This window comes from Macrosteles quadrilineatus, unplaced genomic scaffold, assembly GCF_028750875.1.
Source record: "Macrosteles quadrilineatus isolate MER2022 unplaced genomic scaffold, UCM_ALF_1.0 Scaffold_2__2_contigs__length_208266976, whole genome shotgun sequence".
Classification (NCBI taxonomy): domain Eukaryota; kingdom Metazoa; phylum Arthropoda; class Insecta; order Hemiptera; family Cicadellidae; genus Macrosteles; species Macrosteles quadrilineatus.
The window spans coordinates 42377622-42394705 of record NW_026542595.1 but is presented as its reverse complement, the minus strand read 5'-3'; the positions used below and the strand labels follow the sequence as shown (position 1 = coordinate 42394705).

At 31.3% G+C, this 17084-nt stretch overlaps 1 protein-coding gene across 1 annotated transcript in view; it reads right to left on the bottom strand.

The window, feature by feature from the left end:
• LOC128986679 (octopamine receptor beta-3R-like) overlaps positions 1-6515 on the bottom strand; it is a 65662-nt gene extending 59147 nt beyond the window's left edge. Inside the window, exon 1 of the mRNA XM_054407166.1 lies at positions 6343-6515. The gene's annotated coding sequence lies outside the window, so the exon portion shown is untranslated. The remainder of the gene's footprint in view (positions 1-6342) is intronic.
• Positions 6516-17084: the final 10569 nt, after the last annotated feature.

Genomic DNA, 17084 nt, shown 5'->3' with positions numbered 1-17084 from the left:
CCCCCCCTTTCCTTTACTTTAAATACGACCTTATTGGCACGGTGTTCGCGCTGATAAGACGTCACGTCATCCATCAAGTTCTCTCTACATTTATCACCACTTTAGCTCTTAAGGAACACTTTAGCAGAGGTACATAAATTGTCTAACATGTGGCAAACATCAATCCCATCAATCTGCAACACCGACCTTTACCAATATAGTAACCCATTAGCTGCTGGCCCAATATACCATGACTTTTTTATTCAAATGGCACTGCACGTTAATTTCAGGAAACTAAAAAATAACTTGATCCGTTCAAAGCCCTACAGAAAGCAACTATAATAGGTACGGGATATCATTGAGCACAAGATATAAGCTAGCTTACTCTTTTATAAAATTCTTTAATACGTTTAAATTAGGTTTACAGCAAATTGACAATTTTATATTCTAAAAGTACTATTATTAATAAAACACTTATAAAAAGTAACGATGTATTACATTAATTTCAACGACGTATTGAAGATTATCATTAACATTTTCATAGATAAATACGAAACAATTTATTTAGTATTTCATATTGCTTCATCCCTTCAAAAAGTGAATAAAAAGAGTCTACTTCAGTTGTCCAAGCTTCTAAATCCATTGTTAAACCTCAGTATTTAACAAGTTTTCTACCTAACGTGTGTAACTTCTAGATGTACAAACAGGAAAATTGTTATCACATGTCCTACATTATTTTTTTAACAAATTGAAAATATTAGTAAAAGGTTTAATTTAATTAAAATTATTGCATCCTGCAACGAGTTAAAGTGAAATTTTATAAGATTTGAGGGTATACATAAATACAATAAATATTGAACGTCACCTATCTTCTTATCACTAACAGTGAGTGTAGTTCTAGCACTTCTATACTACATTCCAGGAAGTTCTAGGACTAGAATACACTGACATTCTGTACATTAGTATATGATTTTTGGAAATATGTTTTGACTATTTAAACTTTATCTTTATATTTATCTTACCCAACTATTATAATGCCTACAAGTTTAAAAGAATTCCTGAAGTTCACTGACACGGTTTGAAATGAACAATTTATTTACAAAATTATTCATTGATTTTGTATAAAACTTTCTTAACTTAGAAACTTTAAGCTGTGACATATATTCAAGTGTTTTTCTTTTACTTAAAAATATAAATTTATATGTATGGAGATCTGTTATGATAAACGTTAAGATATATTTAAAAAAATACAACGATAATGCTATGGAGCCAAATGTAAAGTTATCGTAATTCAAGCCTATAAATTTACTTAAGTGTCATGCACCTAATCGTTACTACAAAACTAACTGCATATTTAAAACTATAAAACTAATCATAAAACTGACACTTGGTCGGGGAGGGCAGGGAAACGAAAAAGACTTGGATAAATTACCCGTCACCATGATTGATTAACTAAACATCTTCAAAAATGAACATTTGCAGTTTGCCCTTTCATTGTAAGAGTTTGTTAATGTTGATCTCAAATCAAAACTGCATTAATCTTACAGCAATCCCAAACCGAATCTTGATGAGGGTTTTGCCCAAATATTATGAATAAACTGCTCGGTTAACGTTTTATGACTCTCCTGATTAGTTTTTATTAATCTATCTATATCTATACTTATTATATAAAAATCTAATGGTGTCTGTCTGTATGTGTGTTACTAATAGGTGCAAAAACTACTGAACCATCTGGGCTTAAATTTTACAAAAATATAGTTACCATACCAAGGACCATTATAGGACTATCCACATTTCGATACTGACCGTAGGCTTGTTGCTTGACCGTTGGCTGACCCCTTTGGCTTTAAAAGTTCTGAGGAAAACATTTTAAAAGTAAATATTGATTGGTCTCCATGACTGCGATTAGAACACTAATGTTGTTTGTTTACATTTGCTTTGACATTTAAATGTAAACAAGAATAATTGCTAAACTGCATATTTCACAATTTTAGACAGCTGTTACAAAGAAATTAAATATAATATTTTCCATAACTACGTAGGATTATTTTAATCTACGTTAATCTACTTTTATCATGGATTATTTATCCTAAAACTATGTCAATGATTATAGAAAAAAAGATTTTATAACCGTTGCTGTATCAACTCCGGCTCTGTTTTGGATTTTTTACAGCGTCTAAGTTATGAAAATGATGTAATTGATATGTTTTCATGGAAACAGTATGAAAATTACAATGTATAGATGTTTTGCATGAATTTGAAGGCTACTTAAAATAAATTCTAACTGCTTAACATGTGTTAGATTAACATAACTTGCACATCACATTGTTTTTTATATGTATATTTAGGTAAATTAAGTTATTGTTTTTTGCTAAACCTGTGCTTAAATTAAACTAAAGAATATCATCAATAACTAAATTGTACGTCTTTGATTTTTGTTTTCTTAAATCTGTTGTATATGTGTAACTAAATTTAATTATCAAATGGTAATACAAAACACTCTTATTTTATCTTAACATTGCTTTCAGTTCACATTTACTTTATTTGATACATTTATTATTTGTGTTTTGCCACACCACTCATTAAATTAAACCATGGAAAATATCATACAACTAAACAGTACACAGTGTTCTTTTGTTTCTAAAATCAATGAAATATCTGTTACTATGTTTACTTAATGGTAAGTGTGAAAATGTAAAGGCACTGGACGATGGAACTGATTAAAAGAACTTTCTTGTATACTAAGTTGTTTGTTGACATTTTTGTAGAGTGGAATCAGAGATGCAATGAAACATATACTGTATTTGCTATTACATTTTTTAGTCCTTGATGCTTTGATAATCATATTAGTTTTGTCTTCTGTATTTAATGCTAAATGATTTGTTTAAAATTAATTATAGTATAGGTACTTATAGTAGATATAGTTTCTTTAATATATCAAAAGACTGAATTGATAAGGCACAGCAATAATTTTAAAGTTTATAACAGCTGACTTAGTTTTGCTAATGATTTATTGTGAGTGAAGAAACTGAAGATTTGTGATTTAATATAAAGAAGAGGGAAATAAAAAAATTTTTCATTTAAATTTAATAATTAGTATTTTTGCAGCTTCAAAATTATTATATTGAAATTTAAAATGTCAATTTAAAAGATATGTAATTAAGGGAGATTACGGTAAATCATGTATGTTAAATTTTTATTCTAAGATTTGGTCAGTTTTTCTCATATCAGCCCACACAAGATTTTAAATAATTAATCAAAACCAAAATGGTGGTATCCACTACTTACCATATTTTAAAGTCATAACTAAACGTTTATATTAAGGCTATAAAAGTTGAATTTTGTTTCCAAAAGCGTTTGCGGATGTGTAATTATTATATGCAACAGATGTAAAGATTAAAATGTTTAAATTTTGTGTCCTCTTCCCGTTGCAAAGCACGGGTACAAAAGCTAGTTTTTAAATAAAGGGGACATTTTATAGTACAAGTAAGGGTATATATTTGAATAACATAACAATAATCTTATTAGTAAAAAGTTGTAAGATAAACTTCAAATCATAATTTTATTTAAAAGCATAAAATATACAATTTCTAAACATCTCTTCTCCTTTAAAAAATTAGACTTTTCTTTTTCTTATGAAAAACGAGGTTCTCCTTATTTTATTAGTTGTTTTCCATTTTTATTTTGCGCTATCACTACTGTATACTAGAACTATAACTTGCGTAAAACAGCGAGGGATTTTTTTTACAAAATTATTAACCAATTACTGTATTTCCAATCTAAAACCGTTCATTTAGTAGGTATATTTGTCTAATGTGTATAAATCACCGACTTTATTTGTATTTGCAATGCTGTATATTCATAAGAGAGATGTTACTAACCACACAGAATGTAATACACAATGTGCAAACACAACTGTTAGCAGGCTGGCGCCACTACCAGCACCGCCATGTACACAGTACACAGTTGCAGCCAATTTAGTCTGTCATATAGAGCAAAGTAACGCTACTGACGAAGCTTACCATGTTAGTAACTGACAAACCTGCAAATCGTGATACACGGCCATTGGTTAAAATTTTGTATTAACCTGTTCGTAGACAATCTTCAGAAACCACGCAATATTTGAAAATGTTTCAATGTTTCAGATTGTTGAACAGTTTTGTCCCGAAATATGTTTTAAATACACGAAACTACGATCTTGTGAGAAAATTAGAAACCACCTACGTGATAATAGTGTCAAGATTTAACAGAAAGAATAATACATATTGCCTTTTACTATTTTCAACATATGGATAAGTACGAGTCAATGGTAAGGAGAGTATCTTTTGAGGCATACTATTGTCTTTAGCTTATGTTATTTTGTGTAAATTGAAATGATCGAATCGACATTTACAAGCTATCTAATGTATTATAACCAAATACCAACGCACGCGCTGTAAAGTCTATATTGCTGGTCTACATCATATCACTTCAGTAGAACTTGTAGTTAGTACCACCTAGTAACCGGAAAAGAAACTCACAAAACATGCTTCGAATTGTACAATAGCAAGTTGAAACCCCTTGAAGTATCGTTAGTCAATAGTTTATCTTACGTTTTCAACCCTTAATTTAAACAAAAAATGATTGATTCTAAATAAAGAATAAAACAGCGAAACACGATCGTCGTTCTGCATTGCAGCAACATAAAGAATTTAAAATCAAAATTCTCAAGTATTCTACAGTGTCCTTGTCACTTCTGTCCACTACAACCCCTCAGTATGTGTCAGTGATGTCAGGGTAATGTCGGTATACCGTAGACAAACCACAACTCAAATAACATAATTATGTCCATGTTGAGACGAGCGTCAGGCATAAGCGATGCCGTTTGATCATTCTGGGCTCAATTAGCTTACCCAATTAGCTTTTCATTGGTTAACCATGCGATCAATCGACTAATGATTGGCTGTTCCTTAGACAATTCTGAATAGAATCAATAACTGACTGGGAGTATTTCTGTTTTTAGCCAGTAAATTATATTTTATATTTGTTTTAAAGTTATTGAATACGAACAGTAAATGTACATTTCCCCGTATACATGACAAACATACGTACATGTGTATACATGTAAAACATATGTATATGTTTTATTAGGAACTAGTGAATTAAAAAGCAACAATAAATAAAGTTTAACTTTTTACACACCAAACTACATATTAGATTCTTCAATTTATATTCGTTTAATCTGTAAAAATTGGAAATAACAAAATACAGTATCGTAAATCTTCCATTGTGTGTCAGTATAAAGACAGTCTTAGACCCACTGAAATGCTAATGGAAAAGTTAACTTTAGCAGAGTTGCATAAACTCATTATGCTCAATATCAGATAGGGGTTAAACAGATTTGAAGATTTAGTATTAATATGGTTTATTCACAAGGTTTGTCAATGGAAATGGTACCATTAAACCTGCCATACTCTTTAAAAACTCAAACTTTAAATTGATTTAAATCATTAGTAATCCCAGATAGAGACTCGTGATATTAGCTCCTTCTTAGTTTCAGGAATCACTGAACCATTTTTTTATTATCGTTCAATTTATTTGAGGTTTATGTATATTGATAATATTGTTCGTATTTTAAAAGTACTGAAATTGATATCCTTAAAAGACTATGACAAAGCTGAGTAGACTAGCTCTTGATAAATATTTTATAACAAAACATTTGTATTAAGAATACTACTCTAAATTCATCATGAGATTAAATTAATTTATATCTTAGCTTTGACGATTTGAAGATATTATGTAAACAACCTTGTAGAAGAATTGATCACTCAGTACATCAATAAGTGTCGTTGAACTATATTACGTAACAATACAATAATTGTATTACCTAAAAGTACAGCGGGCAATTTTTGACTATGTTTTAACTATGGGCATTGTAAAACTTTCTCATTGTATTAATGATTGCTGTCTTTATCTATTATATTAAAATAGTATAAACAATTTTGTCGTTGAAAATAGGCTGATAACTATTTTGATAGTTATATATATATACTGTATACTGGTTGTATGTCTGCTAACAATATTTGTATTACAAATAAATATCTCGCGCAGACCATTTTAGACAATTCATCTTGTACTATACGCAAAACATAGTCAACTATATAAGAGTTGAACAAGTTTGATGATAATTAAATGTCACAGTTTATTGGTTCAATACGTTACAATCCAACTGAATTCATTTCGTTGTAAAACATGTTCCATTAAACGTAACTTTAACTAAATTTCGTTCGCTTAAACTAAAAAGCGTTTAATTGGTGGATTCTACTTAGCGGACCAAAATATCGCGCTTTGGATTGTAATCTAATTATCGATTACTAAAATTACCTATGTAGTTTGATGTTTGGTGGGGTTTATCCTTATTTAGCAGTGCAGTGTATTGACAGTCGTCCTGATGATAGGCATCGTGTAGGTCGAGGTGACAAACTTCACCTTCACCTCACCAACACTACACACAATGACTCACACACGCACACACACAGCGTGCCGTCCCCGCTCGGCTCGGGGGCAGCAAGGCGACTGCCGCCTTTACAGCACCGCCTCCAGGGGTGCCCGCCCCCACCGTGCCACCCCTTAACGTACCTCAAATGTTACTGTGTTCGACCGAACCTTCCATGGGATAAGTGGATTTCTGTTCAAATGTTGAAAATTAAATTATTCTATTCAATGGCATTGAACTAGAACATATCATTGTTCATACTTTTATCATTCACTGCTGGATACTGAACCTCAGAAAAATGGTATCCCTTCTTTTGATATTAATTTGAGCCAGAAGTTTAGAAGAGGAAAAAGAAAAGTAGCTATGTAAACATAAAATAAGTAGGCGAGATAAAATCTATTACCATGTTCAAAGATTATTTTGGTACGTCAACGATAACATAGACTGGCTAGGTAGGAAGACTAGGGTTTACAAACTCTATAAACTAAGGCTATTCGTAGTAAGGCACAGCTTCTATATACATTGTTTTCAAATAAAAAAATCTTAAAGTACAGTGCTAAAAGTAGATTTCTATAGACAACTGATAAACCAATATAAATTATGAACGAATAATAAAAGCACTAATCCTTTACAAAAAAGTTAAAGAGCGTGATGTCTAACAGGATTGAGAGGGATTTAAACATTATAAAAGAATCACAAATAAGGTTCATTTACACAATATAGCGAAATGTTTAATGATAATAGGCTCAAACAATTGAAGATAAAAAAGGAACAATATAGATCACTCACTATTTCAAAGGCCAATATTGTAAAAGTTGTACCGTAACTGACAACTGGAAATCTTATGTGACATGAATATACAAATAAAGTACTGCACAAGCAATGGATTTCATATGGGAATCAAATTAAGCTTTAGGTTATACAGTATAGCTTATCAATCATTTACTTTGCCTTACCATATAAACGTGCTGCAAAGTGATTGATTGGCGCACTAACCTACATACCTTTAAATTAGGGTATGAAGATTAATTTGTTTGATATTTTATCGTCACATCCAATGTGGAATCAGCCCGAGTTTTCTTCTTTGACAAATATGTTCACTTCTTCAAGATCTTCCACAGGAGAGGAACAACATGCGTAGTCTATTAGCATATCATCCAGCATGGACAACTGTGTCATTCTGGGGTCACAATGTCCATCGGGTACATAGATGAAATTTGTCTCACTCTTTGCAGAAAATCAACGACAACATCCTCAAGACTGTGTGCCTAAAAACATGTTCGTATCCTCAAACATTAAATATGTACTTATTCAAAGATACTACTTTATTGAAAGACCAACAAAAGTATTTTAAAGGTCCATTTCCATCCAATACTAAGGATGTTAGTATCTACTAACAATATTTTAAGCATTTTCAAGATTTCCTTTTGCTTTTCCTTGTCCTGACATGACATAAACTACATTAATGGAAATCAAAGTGGTCTGTTTGGGTTTTTTACTGTCTTCCTATAATTATAACGCTAAAGTTTCATCCCTCGTGTATAAAGAACTTACTAGGAAGGTCTTTCTACTCTCAAGAGGCGTAGCTACTAGAACAACAACACCACACAATCCGTAAGGCAGTGGCCAAGAACGGTTCTATGAAATAATATCAAAATCGTTACTTTTTAATCAAAACTTCGTAATACAAAATAGATAAAAGTACATATTACACTTTCCTTAGATCATTATTCTGCCATGTTATGAATTTAATGCCAAATGAACGAGTGTTAATTATTTCAAGAAAGTCAAAGAATGATCAATCTATTCTATCCTGGCTACTAGAATATTGATTATAGAATATAGAGATGTTTTCTTAAAAGATGTACTTTCTTTGATTTATGACAGGATGTGCTAATAGTAGACATCTAAGGCAGCTGACTCCGAAAGATGATATTGACGTGTTACCTGAGGTAGATATTTCCAGTTGTAGAAGAAGACCAAGAACCATGTTAAAAACCTACCTATATTTTGATTTGTGTTATTTATTTGGGCTTAAATTTAACGCTCAAGTTTACAATAGGTTACAATTATTTTTCTATTAATAATTTTGATATTCGACATACATAATTGACATTTGAACATTCCGTAGTTGGCTAGATTTAACTAAACCTTTATTTAAAATCTGGGTACAGCCTGAACATATGTTTTGTGTATTTCTATCAACCAATAACCAGTGTATTTAGGTCTAAGCTATATTTTCACCAGACGAGAATCCAACTCCAATTAAGTAATGTACTAAGTTTTAATGAGAATAAGGTTTACAACTGAAAACCTACTCGTTTAAGGACACATACTGTATAACAATATTTTACACTCATCTCCATTCATACTTGGCTTAAAATACCGACTTTGTATGGTCGCCATTTCAATAAAAAGTATTAAAGTATTACCATATTCTTACATAACAGATATTGCAATACTCTATAACATATATTGTTTATTCATAGTAGTAGTAACAAAATCAATTTAGTTAACACACTCGATGACGTGGGGAAGTAGGTTGTACATATCAATCGAGATGTATGTGTGTGAGGTGAATATTGGATAGTGGTGTACCTTGTGTAGTTGTAAATGAGTGTAAAAAGCTGTATGTAACGGACTTTTCTTAAGTAAAATGAAATGCCCCTTAATTCGAGTTCATAATACTAACTATATGATTTTAAAACTAAACGTATTTCATTACCATAACATTATCGTTTGGTAAAAGTTATAGTTATACTTAACCCCACAACTAATGTTTGTGTTACATTTAAACCCCGGATGCGTACAATGTCAGAAAATTGTATTCACTATGTATAATATAAATAAAAAACATTTCATTATAACTAGAGGACCCATTCTGCTCCGCAGCGTTAAAATAAAAATCATATCTGAGAAATAATCGTATTAAAGCCTACTGATTATTAATTTACTGATTATTTTGAGTTTATATAACATATAAATATACTGGAGCTATTGATTTTTAATCATAGAAAAACCTTATACCAATATTTTATGCCTGTTGTTTATCTTGCTTTTGTTTGCAACTCGTCCGATTTGAATAACTAATAGCTTAAATGAAAGCCGGTGTTTCACTGAAGGTTCTTAGACAAAAATATATAGAATTATATAGTTATAACGGGTGAAATACATCTTACATTGAAGTAAGAATTGGAAAATAAATCAAATTTATGTTTTTTGGTCGAGTAATACAGTAAATAAATATATATAAAATGCCAATGCTTGATATGAAATCTGTGCGTGCTTACCTTCAATATGAGACCTCAATCATGAAACTCGGTCGGGTAGAAGAGCCAAACGAACTTGGTAAAGAAAAACGAAATTTCCTTAAAGTTTTGCCTGTCTGGAGTTGTGGCATAAATAGCAGGTTTGACAAAAAATAACAGTCCACAAACGTAGGTTTATACGTAGGTCCACATTAATATCGGATGAGTATTTGTTTTGAGGCTGCTCAAATTCTTTTGCGTGTTTTCACGCTGCGACCGTGAGCGAAAAAACGCCCGTGTGGCCGCAGCTTTATGTATGTGCTTAGGGTACATACAAAACAACTGCTTCATTTATTACAAGTCACAATCAATATCACAAAAGGAAGTCAATTCACGTAGTTTCTTTTTCAGCACGTTTATTAATGTTTAAAGTCTTGAGCAAACAGGTTCCCGAAATGAGCCTTAGAGGGCTCACATTCAAGTTATTCCTCAGTTGTAGGTTTTTTACACTAGTTCTGTTATCAAACTGTAATCTATGTATATATGAGGTGATCCAAATAAGAGCTTCGCAGAAGTGATAACTGCTGTTCTTTGTATTTCACTGAACATGGATAAACTTAGGGTATTACCCATTTCACGAAGTGGACAATGTAATACCTATACTAACATCGCGGAGTGGGTATTTTATTCGGACATTTACTGAAGAGAAATGACCAGAACATTTCTTTTTTTCCAGTTTTGGGTAAACTGACTTACTCAAATGCTGAAGTCAAAACTATCTTCGGGGATTGAGCAAATCCAAAATACTCACAACGCAATGTGAGCAACAACAGGTTATTGTCCACGTCGGGTGAAATTGTAAGACATGAACTGGGCTGCGTTATTTATTTGTTGCCGTTGCTGTATTGAAGTAGTATTTAAATGACTAGGTTTGAAAATTGTCCTAATTTGAGGTTCGAGTGTATCAAATACATTAGTCGTGGGTTTAAGTGCAACTAAAACTTTTCCGTATATTATTTAGGTCCAAGTACAATATACGTAGTGGAAATTCGCTGGGCATGGAAATTAGAACAGGAGACACAATTTCGATTCTTTTCAGAAGAAAAAATGTAAAATTTATTCTTATAGAATTGAAAAAGGTAAGGTACGACAGTGCTTTATGTGCGAAATGCTTTTAACAAACTGAGTAAAAGAAAGTAAGAAACTGAGTAATAAGCTCAATAAACGTTAACCTCGCAGTCAATGTGAAGTCGGAGAAAGGCAGTAAAGTTAAAGGAAGAAAACAAGGAAAACATTTGTAGCGAAATGCAACGTATGTTGTTTTGCAGGAATTTTCTTCGCCCACAATTTTTTTTAGGGAATTTGTTTGCGATGGATTTAATTAAATAATTATTTATAGTTTATAATTTATATATGTATTGATATAATTATACTAAAAACTCTACAGTTTCTTGATTAAAAACTAGCATACTCAAATCGAAAGCGTAATGTAGCCATGGTCATTTATACTACATGATCTTAGTGTTTTCTTCAAGTAAACAAACTTATGTAATTTTGAAAAAAATATTTTGTGAATGTTGTTACATTTAAAAAATAATTATTGATTTCTGTTAACTAAGTTAAGTGTGGTTGAAAGTTATTTATGTGTTTGCCTATGTTATTTCTCGAATTATATATGTTTTTAAATGGTTTTTTAATGCTCATATTAATAATATTATGTTCATTTTTTTCATAAATTCGTATAACTTTATAGAACCTTACAATACAGAAACAATATCTTTTACCATATAAAAGGCTATACAGTTGTAGGGTAGGTAAGTGTAACATGGCTAAAAGGATGAATAGGTTATACTTACCAATTTATAATGACTTGATTTGATTCAAAGCTCAGAAACAACAGTATGATACAAACCATTATGTAGAGGTTTAATTGTTTCAAAGACATAGATATTGCAAAAACATTAACCTTGTTTTCCTCCGAGCAGCTACCACATTAAGGAACCTACTCTACTTTAAAACAGAAAAACTACCATACTAACCATTTTATGCTGGAACTTAAGAACGTTCACTACATTATGTATTGCTTGAGATCTTGAGTCCAGACACACTGACCATTACATTCACAAAAGTATTATACATGTACAATGTGACTTATAACAATACTATAAAGTATTTATTTTAGAATTAAGTAAGATTTATTTTCAGTAATAACTTGTAATAAATAATTGATGTCTGTTATATTTAAGCAAATTTTAAGTTAGTACACAATTGAGCCAGGATAAATATTTTCTTATAGTGTGATGCTGATATTCCTACAACCTCCAGCACCTCACTATTAGCTTTTGGTTTTATATTCCCACTACTATAATCTACAAAAGGTATGCTGCGTATATACACTACTAGCATCCTCAAGCTTTGGGCTCTATATAAGGCTTCTCACATGTTTAAATGATCTTCTCACCTTCAGTTTCCAACTATCCTTCCGGCATCTAGAGAGTAGTTGTATCGATTGTCCCTCTAAGCTCGCGTGAAAAGTAGACATTACGCTTTCTTCAAGTCCAGTTTGACTTCTATGTGGTTCCTAATTGAAAATAGTCGAATGTCACACTCCTTCTGCATTCTTGTTTATTAGTATACTCCTTGTCGAATCGCACCCTAACTTATAGCTATTATATTAAATGAAATAAAACTTGTAGAGAGGCAAGGGTAAAAGTACGATTAAATGATCTCTGTTCAACAAAAGGTTAATAAGTTACTATGTATCCAGTACGAAATGACTCTCTCCACACTGTTCTCTCTATCTGATGATGAACAGACATCTGAAACGATTCCTCAGGTTCTAATGCTTCGGCTCGACTTTTAAACAACTTTCACTATTACTAGTTCTGATAGATCAGCTGTTTACTATCAGGAGTGATACTGGACTCTCAGCCTCTGCATATTCATCAGCAGAACAGGGGTTGCGACGAGAACGGGAATTACGATGACCTTGCCGATAGCGAAGGATTGATAGAACTGAATATTTTTAGAGTTTCCTTAATCACATGGTGTCAAAAACTCTTTAAATTTCTAAGAATCAAAATCATGCATTCTTAAGTCATAACACTCTATCAGCAAAATGAATGTACATCCAAATTTTAGACGCTATCTTTAACAACAGAAAAAGGATACTATACACATTAACAAGAATAAGAATAAGTTTAAGGGTATTACAATTTAAGCAAAGAAGTCATGTTATACATTTTGTATTCCTAATAAAGCCCTCTATATTCCCTGTATTTCAAATGTGATCAGCGATTCAATGTCTCTGGCGTGTCACGTATGATTGATGAAATTGCGTGTGCTGCAACACCAAGGCTAAAATATGGTTGTTTTATTTTCTAATCAGAAAACATTCAAATTATAAACATATAACCGCATAGGTATATAAACATATAGGCCTAACCTCACATACAGAGTGTCCCGTAACTCTTTGGACACATGTATATAGCGTTATTGCTTAGGTAAAGACAAACACATTGAACCATAGGAACTTGGGTCTGTGGTGCCTAGTTTTCAGTATTTCTGAATTTATGTGTTTTTTACCCAAATCTTAACTCCAAAACGGTCCGAAATACAGCGTTAAGATTTAAAAAAAATGTTTATCTTATTAGTACCTATTTATGTTTAAAATTATAATAAAAAATCATTAACGGTTTCAAAATGGCAGTCATTTAAAATATTTAATGCCAAATTTCACTAAAACCATCAACAATACAAATAAATTGCAAGGGCAAGAAAGTTAGAAAATTTTATTTAGTTTTAAATGATACCTTATATGTTAATAATGGATAAATAATAACAGAGAAATGTCTTTTTTTCGAAATGAATGACCACTTTTCTCCATTTAAACAATGCTAATACCCCTTTTACATGGTTTGAATATTTTAACAATAATTTGTTTGACGTCAATCAGGTTTTTTAAAACATAATAGCTGATTCAATCTTTTGTTTTTGTTATTTATAAGTATAACTTTTTGTTTGTTATAAATAAAGAATCTTCCTTGTTGTAAGTAAAGGAGGCCTCTTGTAGATAAAGAAGTACCATAAGGTATTGTCCAATTGTATTTAATAATAAAATACCCCCGCTACATCAAACCTGCAGACTAAGCGAATTTCCATTTGCCTGATTGGATTTACACTAAAATGTCTCCTTAAAAATATCACATTTATTCCCTATTTAAATAGAATCAGTTTAACACATACTTAGGTTTGCTGTAACAGGGAGGGTAAAAGTGTTATGTAAAATGTTAATAGTTGGTAAGAAATAAGAATATTTTCCAAATTTGGACAAAAAATGTTAATAAACAAGCAAACTACAACAGTTTACTTATTCTCCATAAGAATAACATGGGAATTTTAAATTTACAATTTTTTGGAATTTTCTTCGTAACCATTAGGTGCGTTATAACGCTTCTATATACTAAATTATTCGTTTTTTAAGCTCTACAAAATAATTGGGAAAGAAATTGCAACATTTTATGTTTTTTGAGTCAAAAGTGGGAAAAACCCCATTTTTACCCCATAAAAACCCCCATAAACCCCCATTCCCATGGTCCGATTATCGTTCGAATTAACGTAGGTTTACACGTTTGTACAAAATTTAATCAAAATCGGATCGTTTTTGCCCTAATAACGGACACATATATAAATCCCAGAAACATATAAATAAACTATAAACAAATTACAAAAATAATCCAGGCATGGTTCAATTTTAAAATAATATTTTTTTATACGTGCTTCATCTTAAGTTACTTCATTTTAAGGTACTTAATCAAAGATAATTCTAAAAATCAACCAATAATTAGACGCTTATTCAATTCTAACAATCATAAGTAATGTAAACTATCTATTCTCACATAGTTTAGGCCATTATGTTGAAAGAATAAGCGTTAATTAGACCAACATTTTGTCAATGCAAATGTGTTGTTTTTCTATTTTTATTTATTTATTATAATCTTCTATGTTTAATTATACTACGATCCTTTCGGATTCACAATATTTATAATACAATAATAATATCCTGGATATTTAAAAATACTCACTCTAATTATTTTGGACATCTGTTTAATAAATTAATGCCAAATTAACTAAATCACTGAACAAAAATTATTACACACTGAGGATACTCAATTGAATATTTACCCTCACAAGACACACTTGAGATATGATACACGTTCTTTGAAACGTGTGTATGAGCAAAAGAGAGAGGGAGTTATAAAGAAGAGGTTGGTCTTTCCATAACACATGCACTTAGAGATGTGAAGGGGACGTGATACGTAGACAGTTACAAGCAACTCATCCCATGCTTATGTGTCCGAACTAACTAGATGCAGCTACCACACACTCCACTTTATACTCTTACCTTGAAAAATATTGTACGCTATTGTAAATCATCTTTTTATTTGCATATTTTTCGTGTCGTCACTGTTATCACACGTTGGCTGGTGTGTCAAAACCGATCGTTAATGTTACATATGTTATACAGAGTGGACATTTTTACTGGGCCACCATTGATATCTCAAAAACTAATACAGATAAAGAGAATATTAAATAAATAACTTCCATATGTTTTTTATAACCCTTCATTAAAAAAATATGAATTTCGCTTTTTCAAAAATGACCAACATTTTTCAATATGACCTCCAACAAAAAATGTTAATATCCTGTATCTTATGAACTTTTTGAATGTAGAAGCAATTAGTCACAATACATTGTTTACTTATTTTACCTACGACTCTGTTTTAAACTAGCCGTTTCCGTTCAGTTCTTGGAATTGAAAAATTTCAAATAACACCTTTGTTTACTTTCATAACATCATAGTTTTACTTGACAACACGGGTAATGGTCTAATGAGGTGCAAGTGTTGTAAGAGAAGAATTAAAATGTTAACTTTTCGAACTCTTCAAATAATCAGCTGTTCAGGAGGGTAAAATCATTTAATTGGTCTAACCAATTTAGTGGTGCAATTAGTGTTTGGTATAATGTTTTGTTGCATCAGTATCAGTGGCAATGAGAGGCTATAAACGAAAACATAACCTGTCTTAGAAGTAATGAGTATTGATTTTTAGTAATTTAAACACTGTCGTAGGTAAAGTAGTGTACGAAACTCGCGTAACTGGTGCGACACTAGTAGAAGGTTTTTAGGCATTTCAGATTTTCTACTTTGTCGTTTATCTTTACGCAATCATTGTGTAGACTACTATTACTTTGCATTTATTCCCCAAACATATTCATTTAGGAGAAACAGGATGCATAATGTACAAGGAAACCACTTTTTCCAAGAGTTGACACGCAAGTTAGTGTTCGAATTGCATTTGTTCAAAACAATCATATGATTCAAGGTTAGGTTTAAAGTAAGTCGCCATATTGGAAAATCCCGGCCTTCAACATAATCGGTCATGGAACACACATCAAAGGTCAAGAGGACAAAACGACCCCAAAAAAAGAATTCTATCGATGGTCTGTGTTTAAAACAAATTTACTGGTATTATAAATTGGTGTAAAATACCTGCATTTATGTGATCTTGTTTGTAGCTGAGCTGCTACCGGTTTCAACTCACATTGGAGTCATCTTCAGGCGGTTATAAGATGTCTTCTCGCTTCATTCGAAGGTCGTCAATACCTAATAATCTTTTACCTAGTTGAAACCGGTAGCAACTCAGCTACAAACAAGATCGCATAAATGCAGGTATTTTACACCAATTTATAGTATTTAAATGCGTTCAGGAGGCTAAAATTCAATATTACTAGTATTGATTCTAAAAATTAAAATTTATTGTTTTCTTTCCGATCATACTGTAAAGAACTTAAACAGTTTTAAACTAAATGCTCTGTCAAATACTCTTTTTTTAATGGTGAAATTGAATCGTTGTAAGGCATACGACTCAATACAAGGATACAGCATAAATATTTATCTGCGTTAACAATCATTAACAGTTTGTAAATACACTCATGAGTCTATTCAATCTAAAACTTAAGCTACTTTAGGTATAGAATAATCTTTTATTATCTTTTAAGTAACAGTATAATGTTTCTGATACAACAACATCTAATACAAAAAAAGTCGGTTTGGTTACATGTTTTAAAACATCTAACGTTTATTATTTTAATTATTTCAATTGATAATATCATTTTAAAGTTAAGTCCGTTTGAATTACGAAATCAAAGCTTTTATTCTGTATTGTTACAAAGATCAGAGAGTTACTGGCAGTGCCACCTGCAGCAGCACTTTGCAGATCTACCAAAATATTATTACCACACACTTTGTACAAGAAATAGTGTCTAATTTATGAAGGACAGTTTGAAAACTGAAATATATGAACTGTAAGTACAAAAACGAT